The sequence below is a fragment of the Chlorocebus sabaeus genome, chromosome X, assembly GCF_047675955.1.
Source record: "Chlorocebus sabaeus isolate Y175 chromosome X, mChlSab1.0.hap1, whole genome shotgun sequence".
Lineage (NCBI taxonomy): Eukaryota > Metazoa > Chordata > Mammalia > Primates > Cercopithecidae > Chlorocebus > Chlorocebus sabaeus.
Genome location: NC_132933.1, coordinates 77,249,635 through 77,268,269, shown reverse-complemented (window position 1 = coordinate 77,268,269; position 18,635 = coordinate 77,249,635). Strand labels below are relative to the sequence as shown.

Below are 18,635 nucleotides of genomic sequence, written 5' to 3'. Positions count from 1 at the left end.
ATTCTTACCAGCAGTGTGTAACTGTTTCTTCTTCACCACATGAGCATGGGATATATTTCCATTTGTTTGTGTCATCTATTATTTTTTTCGCCTCCTTGGTTAATACTCCTAGGTATTTCATTTTATTTTTTTCCATCTGTTGCAAAATGAAGTGAGTTATTGATTTGATTCTGTGCTTAGTCGTCGTTGGTGTATAGCAGTGCTACTGATTTATGTATATTGACTTTATAACCTGAGACTTTACTGAATTCATTTATCAAACCTAGGAGATTTTTTGGAGGAGTCTTTGGGGTTTTCTTGGTATACAATCATTTTCTTGGTACACAATCATATCAGCAAACAGAGATAGTTTGACTTCCTGTTTTCCAATTTGGGTGCCCTTTATTTCTTTCTCTTATCTGATTGTTCTGGCTAGTATTTCCAGTACTATGTTGAATAAAAGTGTTGAATGTGGGCATCCTTGTCGCATTCCTGTTGTCAGGGAATTATTTCAATTTTTCCTCATTCAGTATAGTGCTGGCTGTGGGGTTTTTATATATGGCTTTTATTATCTTGAGGTACATCCCTTCTATGCCTAGTTTGTTGAGGGTTTTTATCATAAAGGGATGATAGAATTTATCAAATGCTTTTTCTGAATCTATTGACTTGCATGTGTTGAACCATCCCTGCATCCGTGGGACAAAACTCACTTGATCACGGTTAATTAACTTTTTAATGTGGAATTTGGTTAGCTAGTATTTTGTTGAGTATTTTTGCATCTGTGTTTGTCAGGGATATGGGTCTGTTGTTTTCTTCTTATCGTGTCCCTTCTTGGCTTTGGTATTTGGGATATACAGGCTTCATAGAATGAATTAGGGAATATTTGCTCTTTCTCAGTCTTTTGAAACAGTTTCAGTAACACCCAGTTCTTCAAATGTTGGGTAGAATTTGTATGTGAATCCATCTGGCTTTGGGCTTATTTTTGGCAAATTTTGTATTACTGATTCAATATCACCACTGCTTGCTATTGGTGTGTTCAGGATTTCTATTTCTGATTCAAGCTAGGAGGGTTGTATGTTTCCAGGAATCTATTGATTTTCTGTAGATATTCTAGTTTGAGTACATAGAGTTCATAGTAATCTCAAATGGATTTTTATACTTCTGTGCTATTGGTTGTAAGTCTTCACTTTCATTTTCAATTAAGCTTATTTGAATCTTTTCTCTTTGTTTCTGGGTTAATGTACCTAATAGTCTATTGATGTTGTCTTTTGAAAAAACAGTTTTCTGTTTCATTGATCTTTGGTATTGTGTTTTTTATTTTTTAGTTTTAATTTCATTTAGTTCTGCTCTGATCTTTGTCATTTTTTTTTCTTCTGCTAGCTTTGGGTTTGGTTTGTTCTTCTTTCTCTAGTTCCTTGAGATGTGTTGTTAGTTTGTCTATTTGTGAGATTTCAGACATTTCAATGTAGGCATTTAGTGCTGTAAACTTTTTTCTTAGCATGGCTTCTGCTTTATTTCAGGAGTTGTGATAAGTTGCATCACTGTTATCATTAATTTCAAATAATTTTAAAATTTACATCTTGATTTTATTACCCCCAAAATTATTCAGGAGCAGATTGTTCAATTTTCATGTATTTGTATAGTTTTCAGGGTTCCCTTGGTAATTGATTTCTAGTTTTATTCCACTGTGGTTTGAGAAGATACTCCAAGTGATTTTGATTTTTAAGAATTTGTTGAGACTTATTTTGTGTCCTGTTGTATGCTCAGTCTTGGAGAATGTTCCGTGAGCAGCTGATGAGAAGAAGGTATATTCTGCAGTTATTGATAGAATGTTCTGTAGATATCTGTGTAGTTCGTTTGTTCTAGTGTACAGTTTAAATTCAGTGTTTCTTTGTTGAATTTCTGCCATGATCATCTCTCTAGTGCTGTCAGTGGAGTCTTAAAGTCACTCACTGTTATTGTGTTGCTGTCTACTGATTTCCCCAAGTCTAGTAGTAATAGTTTTGTGAATCTGGGAGCTCCAGAGGTAGGTGCATACATATTTAGGATTGTAATATTTTCTTGTTGGATTGATTCTTTTATTATTATTATTACTGTTGCTGCTTTAAAATGTGCTTTATCTGATATAATAATAGGAATTACTGCTCACTTTTGGTTGTCTTTTGCATGAAATATCATTTTCCACCCCTTTACCTTGAGTCTATAAATATCCTTACATGTTAGGTGTGTGTCTTGAAGACAGCATCAGTTTATGATTTCTTTTTTTTTTTTTTTTCTTTTAAGATGGAGTCTCACTCTGTCGCCAGGCTGGAGTGCAGTGGTGCGATGTCGGATCACTGCAACCTCCGCCTCCCGGGTTCAAGCGATTCTCCAACCTCAGCCTCCCATGCCCAGCTAACTTTTGTATTTTTAGTAGAGATCAATTTGTGATTTTTAAAATCCATTCTACCAATCTGTATCTTTTAAGAGGAGCATTTAGATCATGTATATTCAACATTAATATTGAGATGTGAGGTACTATTCGAGTCATCTTGTTGATTGTTACTTAGTTACATTGTTTTCTTCATTGTGTTATTCTTTCATAAGCCCTGTGAATTTTATGCATTCAGGAGGTTCTCTTCTGGTGCATATTGACCTTTTCTCTTACTCGTTAGAACTTTTAGCATTTCCTTTTTTTTTTTTTTTTTTGGAGCAGGGGGACCAAATCTCACTCTGTCACCCAGACTGGAGTGCAGTGGTGTAATCTCGGCTCACTGCAACCTCCACCTCCTGGGTTCAAGCGGTTCTCCTGCCTCAGCCTCCTGAGTAGCTGGAATTACAGGTGCCCACCACCATGCCCAGCTAATTTTTGTATTTTTAATAGAGATGGGGTTTTGTCATATTGGCCAGGCTGGTCTTGAACTTCTGTCCTCAGGTGACCCACCTGCCTTGGCCTCCCAAAGTGCTGGGATTATAGGTGTGACCCACCACACCTGGCCAGTATTTCTTTTTCTTTCTTTTTTCTTTATTTGGCTCTTTATTTCCATTTTAGTGATAATTCAGCATATGATAGAGCCGTTATATTATTTATACAATAATGGCAATAACAATAATAATTCGTTGTTTGGCAACATCTATCTTCAAGTCAAAATAGTAAGTTAGTGAGATACTCAATTTCTCTATAAATAGACCAGCCTAGTTTTGATAATGCATATAATGAAACATTTAATTATATATTGTACTTTTTAAAGATTATTTAGAGTATTTTTTATTTCAATAGTTTTTGGGGAACAGGTGGTGTTTGTTTACATGCATATGTTCTTTAGTCGTGATTTCTGAGATTTTGGTGTACCCATCACCAAGCAGTGTACACTGCACCCATTGTGTAGTCTTTTATTCTTCACCCACCTCCCAGCCTTCCCCTTGAGTACCCAGAGTCCAATATATTATTCTTATCTTTTTGCATCCTCATAGCTTAGCTCCCACTTATAAGTGAGAATATAAAATATTTGGGTTTCCATTCTTGAGTTACTTCATGCAGAATAATGGTCTCTAACTCCATCCAGGTTGCTGTGAATGCAATTATTTCATTTTCTTAGGGCTGAGAAGTATTCCACGGTGTATATATGTGTATATATATACATATTATCACATTTTCTTTATCCACTCGTGGGTTGATGGGCATTTAGACTGGATTCATAATTTTGCAACTGTGAGTTGTGCTACTATAAATATGTGTGTGCAAGTGTTTTTTTCATATGACTCCTTGTTCTCTGGGTAGATACTCCAGTAGTGGGATTGCTGGATCAAATGGTAGATCTACTTTCTGTTCTTTAAGAAATCTCCATATTGTTTTCCATAGTGGTTGTACTAGTTTACATTACCACCAGCAGCGTAAAAGTTTTCCCTTTTCACCATATTCATGCCAGCATCTTTTTTTTTTTATTTTAAAATTATGGCCATTCTTGCAGGAGTGAGGTGGTATCTCATTGTGTTTTTGATTTGCATTTCTCTGATAATTAGTGATTTTGAACATTTTTTTTCTTATGTTTGTTGGCCATTTGTATATCTTCTTTTGAGAATTATCTATTCATGTCCTTAGCCCACTTTTTGATGGGATTATTTATTTTTTCTTGCTTATTTGTTTGAGTTCCTTGTAGATTCTGGATATTAGTTCCTTGTCAGATACATAGTTTACAAGTATTTTTTCCCACTTTGTGGGTTTTCTGTTTACTCTACTGATTATTTCTTCTGTGAAGAAGCTTTTTAGTTTAAGTCCAACCTATTTATTTTTGTTTTTGTTGCACTTGCTTTTGTGTTCTTGGTTATGAACTCTGCATAGGCCAATGTCTAGAAGAATTTTTCCAAAGTTATCTTCTAGAAGTGATCAAAATGTGTGCATTTAAAATAAACCATACAATTTTACTAGTAAGAAAGCCTGTAGTTAAGTTTAATTGAAACTGAATTTCACAAGTTAATAATTTAAATCCTTAGACAAAGTTACAGAAAGTGCATCTTCTTGTTTTCTATCTTCATACAATGTTAAATTTTTTTGGTGTTTATACCATTTAAAAAATAAAAACAGCCTAATACTTAAGCAATATGTACATTTAAAGTTTTGGTGGTGGTTTGTATTTTAAAAGAAATAGTTTTCTTAGGATTTGCCTCAGTTTCTGGTAGAAATGCATACAGGAACTAGCTAATTAAAACTAAGAAAAGCACATTCAAAATACTGATTTACTTTGATAGCAAATGGTTGTTCTTTGAATACTAATGAAGATAGACAAGACCCATTAAGGTGAAGTGGGCTATTTCAAATATTCAACAGTTTATATAAATATTTATTTTATATATATATACACACACACACACACACACACACACACACACACACACACACACACACATATACATACACACACACACACACTGGAGTGCAGTGGCCCAATCTCAGCTTACTGCAACCTTTGCCTCCCGGGTTCTAGTGATTCTCCAGCTCAGCCTCCTGAGTAGCTGGACCACAGGTGTGCACCACTATGCGCAGATAATTTTTATATTTTTAGTAGACTAGGTTTCCACGTTGGCCAGGCTGGTCTCGAACTCCTGACCTCAAGTGATCTGCCCACCTTGGCTTCCCAAAGTGTTGGGATTACAGGTGTGACGCACCACGCCCAACCCTAGTTTACATAAATATTTAAAAAGGTTTTTAAGAGCTAAGCATCTGTATCCACTGACAGCAATGCAATACCTAGTTTATGATGACTTAAAACAAATACCCATAAGGAAAAAAAGCTTTATTTTATCTAAATTTACTTTCAGTCAATAGTTAAGTAGCATTATTCCTGCCAGTACTATACTCCCTGTCTCTATAAGGCTGTTCTTGGGAGCCAGACAGTTTAGGTAATAAGGTAGTCAAGAGGGTAACTGCTTGTAGTTACAAATCGACAGTAATTTTCTGCTTTTCTCTTAATGTGCTAATAGTTGTGTCTAAAAAATGCAATTCTTAAAAAGGTATCATTTCTGATTTTGTTGTCATCTGTAACCTGTGGAAACTAATCACATGAAACTACAATATTAGCAAATTTATTGAAATCCGTATAGAAAACATAAATTATCACTAATTTCAAACTCTGATTTATTAGTGTGTCACTGAATCTTTTAAAAAATGAAAAAGAAAAAGAAAAGCAGCTCCAAAGATAGTCTTATACCATTCTTTAAGAAGGAAACTGTTTCATTTAACTTTATACCCACCCCACACTGCAGTTTCAAAACAGAATATTTAATAGTCATGGTCATGAGCATTACACCAAGATGAGGTTTTCTATTTTGCTCTCATAGCTTCTGGTTAACAGAAAACACATGCTGCTTTTATTGAAGGAGTTTGGTCCAGCTGATGTTAATGTATTTCTTCCAATTTTTTTTATCCTCATCTTTGCTTCTGGAGGCATTGCCTCAGGTTGACTACCTTCATTTTCATTAAAACCTGCTGCTACCAAAAGAATTTTTGAAGCAAGAGTTGGAACAGGTTCTTTAGGCTTACTTAGTCCAAGTTTGATGGATATGGCTGATGCTTTCTTTGTCATCTGACTACCTGTGGCAGATCTAAACTTGATCTTTGTAGGCTTTGTTGGGAGGACTGCAGCTTCTTTTTCAGCTGATGGATTCTCAGTGCTGTGACCAGAACTTTTCCCTCCATTACTGGAATAAACAGCCTTAGTTTTCACAGGTTTTTTCACTTCCTCAGGTCTTCCAATGGCTCCAGCTCACTGCAACTTTTCAGCCTTCTCCTCTCCCACCTTCCTATCTGCCATTTTCCCTGCTATGGCCTACCCTGCAGCCAAGCCAGGCTCTTTCAGAGTTTTTGATGTAGGCGTTTAATGCTATGAAGTTTCCCCTTAGCACCACTTTTGCTGTATCTCAGATATTTTGATAGGTTGTGTCACTATTATTCCATTCAAAGGATTTTTAAATTTCTATCTTGATTTTATTGTTGACCCAAAGATTATTCAGGAGTAGATTATTTAATTTCCACATATTTGTATAGTTTTGAGTATTCCTTTTTGTATTGGCTTCCAATTTTTTTCCACTGTGGTCAGCAAGAGTACTGATATAATTTTGATACTCTTAAATTTATTGAAACTTTTTTGTTGCCTATCCTATGGTCTATCTTGGAAAATGTTCCATGTTCTGATAAAAAGATTATATATTCTGCAGTTGTTGGGTAGAATGTTCTGTAAACATCTGTTAAGTTGATTTGTTCTAAGGGTATAGTTTAAGTTAATTGTTTCTTATTTGACTTTCTGTCTTGATGACCTGTCTAGTGCTGTCAGTGGAGTATGTTTCCCACTATTACTGTGTTGCCATCTGTCTCATTTCTTAGGCCTAGTAGTAATTGTTTTATTGTTTTTTAAAATTATTTTATAAATTTGGGAGCTCCAGTGTTAGATGCATATATATTGTGATATTTTCCTGTTGGCTAATTCTTTCGTCATTATATAATGTCTCTCTTTGTCTTTTTAAATTGTTGAGACTTTAAAGTCTGTTTTGTCTGATATAAGAATAGCTACTCCTGCTTGCTTTTGGTTTTCATTTGCATTGAATATCTCTTTCCACCCCTTTACCTTATGTTTATGTGAGGCCATATGTGTTAGGTGAGATTCTTGAAGATAGCAGATACTTGGTTGGTGAAATTTTATGCATTATGCCATTCTTTATCTTCTAAGTGAAGCATTCAGGCAACTTACATTTAACATTAGTATTGAGATGTGAGGTACCATTCTATTTATCGTGCTACTTGTTGCCTGAATATCTTTTTTTCCTCGTGTTATGGTTTATAGGCCCTGTGAGATTTATGCTTTAAGGAGGTTCTGTTTTGGTGTATTTCAAGGTTTTGTTTCAAGATTTAGAACTCTGTTTAGCATTTCTTGTAGTGCTGGCTTGGTAGTGGCAAATTCTCTAAACATTTGTTTGTCTGAGAAAGACTTTTTCTCTTCTGTATTAGTATGTTTACACACTGCTATAAAGGACTACCGGAGACGGGGTAATTTATAAAGAAAAGTGGTTTAATTGACTCACAATTTCACATGGCTATGGGATCCTTATGAAACTTACAACTACAGCAGAAGATGAAGCAGAAGCAAGGCATGTCTTACATGGTGGCAGGAGAGAGAAGGAAATGGGGAAAGTGCCACACTTTAAAACCATCAGACGGTGTGATAACTCACTATCAAAAGAACAGCATGGGGGAAATTCATTCCCATGATCATGCACCCCCTGAAGTGATGGCCCTAGCTGTATTTTGGCCTCTTTTAGTCACAGTTGGAGCTGGAGCTGCTAGGATGCAGAGTACCATGTCCCAAGGCTGCCCATAGAAGCTGGACACTAGGCCTGGCCCACTAACCCATTTCTGCCTCCTAGATCTCCAGGTCTGTGGCCTGTGATGGGAGGGTCTGCCTTGAGCGACTGACCCTGGAGACATTTTCCCCATTGTCTTGGCTATTAACATTCAGCTTCCCTTTACTTATGCAAATTTCTGCAGCTGGCTAGAGTTTCTTTCTAGAAAATGGGTTTTTCTTTTCTACCACAAGGTCAGGCTGGAAAATTTTTAAACTTTTACATTCTACTTTCCTTTTAAACGTAAGTTCCTATTTCAGACCATCTCTTTGTAAATGCATATGACTGTACACTGTTAGGAGCAGCAGGGCAATATTTTGAATGCTTTGTTGCTTAGAAATTTTTTACTCCAGATACTCTAAATAACCTCTTTCAAGTTCAAAGTTCCACAGATATTTGGGGAAGGGGCACAATGCCACCAGTCTCTTTTCATAACAAGAGTGACCTTTGCTTAAATTTCCAGTGAGTTTTTATCTTTATCTGAGACCACCTCAGCCTGGATTTCATTGTTCATATCACTATCAGTATTTTGGTCACAACCATTCAACACGTCTCTAGGAAGTTCCAAACTTTCCCACATCTTCCTGTATTCATCTGAGCTTTTCAAACTGTTTCAACCTCTGCCTATTACCCAGTTACCAAGTCACCTCCGCATTTTCATGTATCTTTATAGCAGTGCTCCACTCTTCTGGTACAGAATTCCTGCATCAGTCAATTTTCACACTGCTATAATGAACTACCTGAGACTGGGTAATTTGTAAAGAAAATACTTTTAATTGATTCACAGTTCTGCATGCCTGGGGAGGCCTCAGAAATCTTAACAATCATGGCATAAGGTAAAGGGTAAACAATGTGTATATTACATGACAGAATGAGAGAGAGAGACGAGGCGGGGATGTGCCACACTTTTAAACCATCAGATCTTGTGAGAACTCACCCACTATCACAAGAACATCATGGGGGAAATCTACCTTCATGATTTAATAACCTCCCACCTGGTCCTTCCCCTGACATATGGGGATTAAAATTCAACATGAGATTTGAGTGGAGACACAGAGCCCAACCATACCACCTTCACTTATGAAACTTAGTTTTGCTGGATACAAAATTCTTGGCTGATAATTACTTTGTTTAAGAAAGCTAGAGATAGGACCCAATCCTTTCTGGCTTCTAGGGTTTCTGCTGACAAATCTGTAGTTAATCTGACAGATTTTCTTTTATAGGTTACCTGATGCGTTTGTCTCACCGCTCTTAATATGCTTTCCTTCATCTTGACTTTAGATAACCTGATGACTATGTTCCTAGGTGATAATATTTTTGCAATGAATTTTCCAGGTGTTCTTTGGGCTTCTTATATTTGGATGTCTAGATCTCTAGCACGACGAGGGAAGTTTTCCTTGATTATTCCCTAAAATAAGTTTTCCAAACTTTTAGATTTCTTTTCTTTCTCAGGAAGAACAGTGGTTCTTATGTTTGATCATTTAACATAATTCCAAATTTCTTGGAGGTTTTATTCATTTTTAATTTTTTTCTTTGTCTTTGATAGGTTGGGTTAATTCAGACACCTTTTATTTGAGCTATGAAGTTCTTTCTTCTATTTGTTTAATTCTATTTTTTAACATTTTCAGTGTATTTTGCATTTCTCTAAGTGTGTCTTTCATTTCCAGAAGTTGTGATTATCTTGTCTTTATGATAGCCGTTTCTCTGGAGGCTTTTTTATCCATATCCTGTATTTTTAAAAAATTCTTTAAGTTGTTTTTCACTTTTCTCTGGTGCCTTCTTGAGTAGCTTAATAATCATCCTTCTGAATTCTTTGGCAATTCAGATTTTATTTTCCCTTGGTTGGGATCCATTGCTGGAGAGCTAGTGTGATCTCTTGGTGTTGTTATAGAAACTGGTTTTGTCATATTACCAGAATTACTTTTCTGGTCTCTTCTCATTTGTGTAGACTGTTTTGGTTGAAAAATCTGGAACTCAAGGGATGCTGTTCAGATTTTTTTGTCCCATGGGGTGATCTTTGATGTGGTACTCTTCCCCTTCACCTGGGAAAGGACTTCCTGAGAGCCAGACTGCAGTAATTGTGATTGCCCTCCTGGGTCTAAACACCCAGCGGGGCTGCCTGACTTTTGGCTGATGCTGAGGAATGTCTACAAAAGAAACTTTTCACAAGCAGAAAGTTCTGGAACTCAAAGCCTGCTGTCTGGATTCTTTTGTCCCACAGGGTACTTTCTTGATGTGGTACACTCTCCCCTCCCCTAGGAGTAAGAGTCCCTGAGGGACAACCTACTGTGAATCATGCTGCTCTTCTGGGCCCAGCCACCTCGTGGAACTGCCGCACTCCAGGATGGTGCTGGGGCATGTCTGTAAGGGATCCAGTGATGTGACATTTCCTCAAGTCTCCTAGCAGCAGGTATCAGCACCAACTCTCACTCTCCTGCCACCGCCATCAGTTAGATTTCCTTGGTTATAAATAGCCTTAGTGTGTTGGCTTTCTCAAGTGTCAGTTGTAGCAGTAATGAACTAGTCATGTGGACAGACTCAAGACATCCTGGTTAACCAGGGTGCTGCAGGCAATGGTGATAGCTGAGGTCTTGCACAAGTTTTCTTGTTCCTGGGCACCGTGTTACTTTGCTTACGTATTCTGTATTGGACCATATTGATTGGCCTCCGGCCAGGAGGTGGTGCTTGTAAGAGAGCACCAGCTGCAGTGGTGGCGTTGGGAATTGTGCCTGCCTTATATTACCCAGGGAAGGTAATCTGGTGTCTCAGGCAGTGAGCAGGGTCATAGAGCTCCCAAAAGTTTCTGTGTTTTGTGTTAAGCTACCAGGGCAGATGGAAGGGCAAAGCCACATGCGGGCTGAGTCAGGCAAGTCTGCACTCTGACTCCCCATGTGCAGGTGTAAGCAGCAGCCCCAGTGGGGATCAGATGGCAGTTATCTGGTCACTGATGTAATGTTCCATGGAGGAGTACAGCTGCCTCCACTGCATGGAAGAATCTGCATTTAGGGAAGGGAGTAGCAGGCAGCAGTAAGCCCCACCCAGCTCCGACACAATTGGCAAGGCATGTCTCACACACCACACTGTTCCACTAGAAGCGGCGAGATAGATTCTAGGCAGTCTACACTCAGAACTCAAAACTGCTCCCAGGCCATAAGTCTTCTCCCTCAAGACAGAAACCATGGCTTTCAGGCCAGGGCCCACCCACTCCACACTTGCACATGTGGCTATAGCACTCTTCCTCCTTACCCCTCAGTTCTGGCGAAGTGGGATTGTCCCCACTTGAGATTATATTATGAATCTCAATTGGGAGCTTCTATCAACCTGGGACTGCCACCTGAGTTATCCAGCTGACTTCTACAAGGTCCCCTATGAGGTAGGATCAGGAATGGCTTCCCTCCATTCTTGCTGGAGTCTGGCAGTGCATGCAAAGTACATGTTGATGCTGCTCCTCTTCATGTACTCTCACCGCTCACAGCTCCAGCACTGGATAGGGTTAAGGCCTTCCACTGTGGGCTGCTTGCCAGGTTCCCTAGTGGAGAGTATATCCTGGAGACAGTCTCTCCCCTTATTGCACTCTGAGGACTTAACAGCTTTTTGCCTGGCTCATGGTGTAGGATGCAGCCCGCTGCTTCTTTCAAAGGATCTGTGGTTTCTTTCTGTTTTCCTGTTAAGTTCCTGTGTTGCTTCTTGGAAAAAAAAGTTCACAGCTTGTTGCTACATAACCATGTTGGTTGGCCTCCAGCCAGGATGTGGTGCTTGTAAGAGAGCACCAGCTGCAGTGGTAGCGGTGGGAATTGTGCCTGCCTTATATTACTCAGGGAAGGTAATCTGGTGTCTCAGGCAATGAGCAGGGCCATAGAGCTCCCAAAAGTTCTGTGTTTTGTGTTAAACTACCAGGGCAGGTGGAAGGGCAAAGCCAAGTGGGGGCTGACAGGGTTTTTTGAGGGTTATCCATGTAGTTCATTCTTTTTCATGGCTAAATAATATTTAATTGTATGGATATACTACATTTTGTTGTAGTTGGTAGACATGTGGGTTGTTTCTACTTTTTGGCTATGTACATTTTGTGTGAACATGTTTTTCTTTTCTTTTTTTTCTTTTGAGGTGGAGTCTTGCTCTGTCACCTAGGCTGGAGTGCAGTGGCACAATCTCAGCTCACTGCAACCTCCACCTCCCTGGTTCAAGCAGTTCTCCTGCCTCAGCCTCCTGAGTAGCTGGGATTACAGGCACACACCATCACGCTCGGCTAATGTTTTTGTATTTTTAGTAGAAATGGGGTTTCACCATGTTGGCCAGACTGTTACTGAACTCCTGACTTCCGGCAATCTACATACCTCAGCCTCCCAAAGTGCTGGGATTACAGATGTAAGCCACTGCGCCTGGCCAGTATCCCTTTTCTACAGCCGTATTAAAACAGGTACAAATTCCCTATGAATTCATGGCATAATAGGTGTTAAAAAAATAAATAAATAAAAGACCAAAAAAAAAAAAAAAAAAAAAAAACAGGTACAAACATTTATTTTCCGATTTAGTTTTCCTTTCTGTGCATATCAAAGTTGTACTCTTCAGACCAACAAGCTAACTTGAGGCAAATTACATAGCTTTCCATATACCCTTTTTTCCTCAGGTGCTAATCAAAGGCTCTGAAAATGGATACTGCTGTAGTAATGTCTGCTTTATTCTTAAAGTGCTTCTATTACTAGATGTAAAGATTTGATGTTAACAAAAGGGTTTTAATATGTAAATATGAATGAATGCCTTTAGTTTACCCCTGTTTGTCTATTATCTTTAGTCTGTTTTCATTTATGCTTCATAGAGGTGGATCCTTTCATGATCTTGAATACATTTCACTAGATATTGTTGCATTTTAAGAATGAAAATACAGCTGTTTTCTGTCTTAGATTAATCCTGCTGCTGCTATGAGAAACTGAGAATTAAGAATGTGATGCACTTTTTACATTACTATATACCATACATATACCATAGCTTGCTTTGATGCCTTTACTGTAGCACAGCCACTAACAAGAGTGAGTGAATTATAAAATTCTCTTTGGGAAGGAATCAGTACAACTAACTAATTATTAGCTGGTATTGGCCTATGAAGGACAATAACTTAGAAACACGAGAATTCTGTTAATAGTACACTTTTTGGCCTTAAATGTCTTCTACTACTGAAAATAGTTTAAATCTTAGCTTTGTTTCTATTACTCCCTCTCTCTGCCTCAGCAAGGGGAGTTGGGAAGAATGGCGTAAATGACATAGTGTCATTGATTTGTTGCTGAACTTTTAGAAAACATTAATCTATGTATGCTGGGGACTTATATTTTGTTTGTATATAGAGGAGAAATAATGCTGCCCTGAACCAATCACATTTAGTATAAATCACATCAATCAAAACCTGGCAGAGACACAACAAAAAAGAAAATTTCAGGCCAGTATCCTTGATGAACATCAATGTGAAACTCTTCAATAAAATACTGGCAAACCGAATCCAGCAGCACATCAAAAAGCTTATCCACCACAATGAAGTCAGCTTCATGTCTGGGATGCAAGGCTGGTTCAACATATGCAAATCCATAAATGTAATCCATCACATAAACAGAACCAAAGACAAAAACCACAAGATTATCTCAGTAGATGCAGAAAAGGCCTTCCATAACATTCAATACCCCTTCATGCTAAAAACTCTCAATAAATTCGATATTGATGGAGTGTATCTCAAAATAAAAAGAGCTAATTATGACAAACACACAGCCAATATCATAATGAATGGGCAAAAGCTGGAAGCATTCCCTTTGAAAACCAGCACAAGACAAGAATACCCTCTCTCACCACTCCTATTCAACGTAGTATTAGAAGTTCTGGCCAGGGCAGTTAGGCAAGACAAAGAAATGAAGGGTATTCAAATAGGAAGAGAGGAAGTCAGATAGTCTCTGTTTGAAGATGACATGACTGTATATTTATAAAACCCCATCGTCTCACCGCAAATCTCCTTCAACTGATAAGCAACTTCAGCAAAGTCTCAGGATACAAAATCAATGTGCAAAAATCACAAGCATTCCTATACACCAATAACAGACAAATGGAGAGCCAAATCATGAGTGAGCTCCCATTCACAATTGCTACAAAGACAATAAAATACCTAGGAATACAACTTACAAGGGATGTGAAAGACCTCCTCAAGGAGAAATACAAACCACTGATCAAGGAAATAAACAAGAAAGGACACAAACAAATGGAAAAACATTCCATGCTCATGAATAGGAAGAATCAATATCATGAAAATGGCCATACTGTCCAAAGTAATTTATAGGTTCAGTGCTATCCCCATCAAGCTACCATTGACTGTCTTCACAGAATTACAACAACAAGAAAAACCCAAAAAACCACAACTACTTTAAATTTCATATGGAACTAAAAAAGAGCCCGTATAGCTAAGACAATTCTAAGCAAGAAGAACAAAGCTGGAGGCATCACACTACCTGACTTCAAACTATACTACAAGGCTACAGTAACCAAAACATCATGGTACTGCTACCAAAAGCAGATATATAGACCAATGGAACAGAAGAGAGGCCTCAGAAATAATGCCACACATCTACAGCCATCTGATCTTTGACAGACTTGACAAAAACAAGCAATGGGGAAATGATTCCCTATGGTCTTGGGAAAACTGGCTAGCCATGTGCAGAAAACTGAAACTGGACCTCTTCCTTACACCTTTTTCAAAAATTAACTCAAGATGGATTAAAGACTAAAATGTATGACCTACAACCATAAGAACCCTAGAAGAAAACCTAGGCAATACCATTCAGGACATAGGCATGGGCGAAGACTTCATGACTAAAACACCAAAAGCAATGACTAAAGCCAAAGCTGACAAATGGGATCTGATTAAAGAGCTTCTGCACAGTGAAAGAAACTGTCATCAGAGCGCACAGGCAACCTATAGAATGGAAGAAAATTTTGTAATCTGTCCATGTGACAAAAGGCTGATATTCAGGATCTACAAAGAACTTAAACAAATTTATGAGAAAACCACAAACAACCCCATCAAAAAATGGGCAAAGGATATGAACAGACACTTCTCAAAAGAAGACATTTATGCAGCCAAGAAACATATGAAAAAAAGCTCATCATCACTGGTCATTAGAGAAATGCAGATCAAAACCACAATGAGATACTATCTCACGCCAGTTAGAATGGTGATTATTAAAAAGCCAGGAAACATCAGATGCTTGAGAGAATGTGGAGAAATAGGAACACTTTTACACCGTTGGTGGGAGTGTAAATTAGTTCAATCATTGTGGAAGACAGTGTGGCAATTCCTCAAGGATCTAGAACCAGAAATACCATTTGACCCAGCAATCCCATTACTGGGTATATACCCAAAGGTTTATAAATCATGCTACTATAAAGACACATGCACACATATGTTTATTGTGGCACTATTCACAGTAGCAAAGACTTGGAACAAACCCAAATGTCCATCAATGATAGACTGGATAAAGAAAATGTGGCACATACACACCATGGAATACTATGCAGCCATAAAAAAGATGAGTTCATCTCTTTTGCAGGGACATGGATGCAGCTGGAAACCATCATTCTCAGCAAACTAACACAAGAACAGAAAACCAAACACTGCATGTTCTCACTCATAAGTGGGAGTTGAACAATGAGAACACATGGACACAGGGAGGGGAACATCACACACCAGTGCCTGTCAAGGGTGTGGGGGGCTAGGGGAGGGATAGCATTAGGAGAAATATCTAATGTAGATGATGTGTTGATGGGTGCAACAAACTGCCATGGCACATGTATACCTATGTAAAAAACCTGCACATTCTGCACATGTATCCCAAAACTTAAGAGTATAATAAAAATATTTTAAAAATTAAATTATTGAAAAAATAACTCCAACTATTCTGTTTCTCTTATATATTTTTACTTAGCAAAGGAAAACTTTAGTAAGAATGCTACATGATAAAAAGAAAAATCATTTCTCAAGCACATACCGAAACTTGAAGGTGATTGAACCCAAAATAATGGGTGGGAAACACCAAATGAGGTGAAGGAATATGAGAAAGATGTGTGGGTCCAAGCTATCTGGTTATATTTTGATGTTGCCAATATTGCAAAGTCAAAATTTTAATTTTCTTATTTAATGTATTTGTTGGCCAGAGAGCTATTTTTGTATCAATGTGCCTTGCACGTACATTAAAAAAAAATTTGAAAGGCCATGTAGTAATGCCTGAGATAGTTGATGGTTCTTACCACCTCACTAATTTTTATGCAGTATGAAATGCTCATTCCATTGTCCAACTGATGTTCTCTATTTATAGATCTTGTCACACTGGAACTATTTTATAAGCTGGGGAAGTGATTTACTGTTTTTGTTGTATATTTTTTGTTCTTAGTCTGTTAGTGGCTGTTCTGTAGTGGGAAATAGTAAAAGAATTCTTCACTCCCTTTTCTTTTTCCCCCAGCACCTTCTTCAAGTAATGTGATGACACCATTTCTTGTGTGCTTTGAAAAAAGTTTCAGCTTGTTGCCTCCTTTAGTGTTTTATTTATTTATTTTTTTTTCCTTTAGTGTTTTAAAGAAGTGTTATACAAAGCATTGTTTGCAGAATGTAGGGAGAAAATGGAGTCCACTTTAATTTGGAATTCTTTGTGAGCTATGATCCAAGTTATCAGCTCTGTCTAACTTTAAAATTTTTGTTATTAAAAGCACCTTGCTTAGAATATTTTAAATATTTATGTCTACAACAATTTTCTCAAAATAATAAACTGTGCAATTCTTGTCATTAAAAAAAGATCTGAATTCTCCCTAATGTGACTTGTTAGTTTCTCTGTGTATTTCCTGCTAGTGTAAATGTGAAAGCTTTGCTTGCATTATGTTTTAGAAATGCATTTTGCACACTCTAATTTTGCCGAAGCTCCATGAAAAGGTTAGATCTAAGTAGATAAAGCTATGCACATGTTTTGAAAGTTTAATTTGTGAGTCATTACCAAAAATGACCTATTTGTCCTTATTAGTTTGCTGTTCTTAGCTTTACTATCTTTGGAAACTTGGTTCAAAGTTATATAGTTCTAGTCTAGCTCATCAGTGGAACTAGGAGAGAGGAAAACTGGCACGTATTTTAATAAAGTTCAATTTGAATGAAAAAATAGTATACAGTATAGTATTGTTAACAATGCTGTACGTTAGATCTCCAAAACTTATTCATTTCAGATAAATAAAACTGTGTACACTTTGACCATTTCCCCATTTCCCACTCCACGCCTGCTACCCCCCACCCCCACCCCGACCCCACCAAGCCCCCTGGAAATCACCATTCTACTTTTTGCTTCTATGAGTTTGACTATTTTTAGATTCAACATATAAGTGATTATGCAATATTTGTTGTTTTGACCCTGGCTTATTTCACTTAGCATGCTGTACGGGTTCATCCATGTTGTTGGAAATGGCAGAATTTTCTTCTTTATAAGGCTGAGCATATTTCTACTATACACACATACACTCACACACACAATACATATATATGTATACACACACACACAAACACACATACACACCCTACATTTTTTAAATCCATTCATCTGTTATGGGCATGTATATTGTTTTCATATCTTAACTGTTGTGAATAATGTTGCAGTGAGCATAGGAATGCAGATATCTCTTCGAGGTGCTGATTTAACTTCGAGTATGTACCCAGAAGAGGGATTGCTGGGTCAAATGATAGTTCTATTTTTATTTATTTGAGGAGCCTCTATGCTGTTTTCCGTAATGGCTATACCAATTTACATTTTTATCAACAATGTATAAATGTTTCATTTTTTCCATATCCTCACCAACACTTATTATATTTTGACTTTTTGGTAATATTTATTGTAACAGGTATGAGGTGATGTCTCATGAATATTTGATTTGCGTTTATGTTATGACTGATGATGTTGACCACCTTTTCATATACCTGTTGCCCATTTGTGTGTCTTCTTTGGAAAAATGTCTATTCAAGTTCTTTGCCCATTTTTAATCTGGTTTTCCTTATTTGTTTTTGAGTTGTGTGAATTCCTTATGTATTTTGGATATTAACCCTTTACCGGATGTATAGTTTCCAAATAATTTCTCCCATTCTGTAAGTTGCCTTTTCATTGTGTTATTTCCTTTGTAGTGCAGAAGCTTTTTAGGTTGATGTAATCCCACTTGTTTATTTTATTTTTTATTCTCACTGCTTTTGGAGTCCTATCCAAGAAATTATTGTGAAGACCAATGTCATGGAGCTTTCCCCAGAATTTTATGGTTTCATTTGTTGTGTTTAAGTCTTTAATCCATCTTGAATTGGTTTTGGTGAATGGTGTAAGATAAGTGTTCAATCTAATTATTTTGCATGTAGATAATCTAGTTTTCCTGTACTTGATCTTAGCCAAAAGGCTGAGAAGCAATATATTCAGTTTTTCTAACACAGTGTATTGAGACTATCCTTTGAACATTTTGTATTCTTGGCAATCTTGTGGAAGACCAGTTGGTTGTGTATTTATGGGTTTATTTCTGTGCTCCCTATGTTTTCCCATTGTTCTTTGTGTCTGTTTTTATGGCAATATCATACTGTTTTTATTACTATAGATTTGTAATATAATTTGAAATTCGAACTCAACAAGTGTGAAGCCAGATTTGATATTCTTTTTCAAGATCATTTTGGCTATTCAGAGTCTTTTGTAGTTTCATATGAAGTCTAAGATTGGTTTTTCTCTTTCTGTGAAAAATGCCATTGAAAT

General features: G+C 37.3%; 1 pseudogene; it reads right to left on the bottom strand.

The window, feature by feature from the left end:
• Window positions 1-5,616: 5,616 nt before the first annotated feature.
• LOC103232217 (PEST proteolytic signal-containing nuclear protein pseudogene) lies at window positions 5,617-6,477 on the bottom strand (annotated as a pseudogene).
• Window positions 6,478-18,635: the final 12,158 nt, after the last annotated feature.